This window comes from Henckelia pumila, chromosome 3 (genome assembly GCF_033568475.1).
Source record: "Henckelia pumila isolate YLH828 chromosome 3, ASM3356847v2, whole genome shotgun sequence".
NCBI classification, from domain to species: Eukaryota; Viridiplantae; Streptophyta; class Magnoliopsida; order Lamiales; family Gesneriaceae; genus Henckelia; species Henckelia pumila.
This window is the reverse complement of record NC_133122.1, coordinates 128,542,446-128,543,886: the sequence shown is the minus strand read 5'-3', so window position 1 is coordinate 128,543,886 and position 1,441 is coordinate 128,542,446.

Sequence of the window (1,441 nt, the reverse complement as noted above, 5' to 3'; positions counted from 1 at the left end):
TGGCCTCTATCTTGTTCATATTAAAATTTATCACGAATCCATCAAATGAAGAAGGAAGAGATAGAAGCAGCAAGTCCACATTGAGTTCATGCTCCAACACCAAATCAAGGGTCGCTAACTTCTGTATGAGCCAAATCACTCGTACCCATGATCACGGACCGAAGTCCCTTCACGCATGCGGCACGTCATCAACTCCTTAACAGTAGGAGAACCTTTCAGCCCTCGACTGAGCCCCAAAAAGTTCCTTGTTGCGCGTGAATGTCAGCAGCATTCACCGTGTCCTCAAATCGCCTCTGGAGTTCATCAGACATCGAGGCTTGCATATAGCATTTGGTCTTGATGTCATGGTCCCACCATGCATCAAGCTTGGCCAATTCCTCCGGACTAACATCAGCTGGTGCTTCCTTCGGAGGTGCTTTCTCTAACACATAGAGCATTTCTCCGAAGTTAAGACAATCTTCAACTTCCGGAACCATTCCGTATAGTTGGCGCCAGTCAGCTTGTTTTGTTCGAGGATCGAGAATAAAGGATTTCGCGAATTCATTGTATGAAATACTGAAAAGGAAAATAGACATTATCAATGATTGTTTAACAATTTACTAAGACATAAAAAGGCGAATTTAATTTTATGAATCTCACTCCCACTATTTTAACGATTTCACCACCCTCTAGTGAAACGGGAAACTTTTCCTTAGTGAGAACATGGAGTCCAATTGACAAACTTATGGTCCCGAATAATATCAGCCAACCATAATTCTCAAAAGGTAGAGCCCAATGCTTCCAAAGCAACCCCCATGTATTTACCTCATGTCCAATAAGGGCCCAATAATATGACGCCGTTTAAAGTGACATGTCAAGATGACCCATCAATATAAGTTGTGATGGACGTCGCCATGTGGATCCCCCAATAATATGAGCCGATCCCATGGGAGTTCCACCCAACTTACAACATTTGTCGATCCAATGTACACTTTCCGACGGACGGCCCCCCATAATATGAGCCGGACCGTATCCGCGGGTAGCATCACATACATTGACCGTTGATGGAAGGTAGAACATTTAAACAATATTTAAATTTCCTTTATTTATCTTGATATAAATTTTAAATCTATTTAAAATGAGGGATTTTATTTATAAAATATATTTGTCTCATCATATTAATTTATTGCATGCATTGCCGGATTCAACGCAATTTATGTCTAAACATGCACTACAATCATAATATCACATATTATATAGGATGATCGATTCCATTTCTAATTGACCCGTGGTTGCCAATCACGGGTCTTAGTCAATCCTAGGTAATATGCAGTATGCAAATGCAATCCTATTACATATGCTTCCAATTTACATTTCTTCAGTCTTCATTGTCTGCTGGGCCCACCATCTTCAAATCTTGATCTCCCACTAAATCTAATGTATTTACAATAAATAACAATGA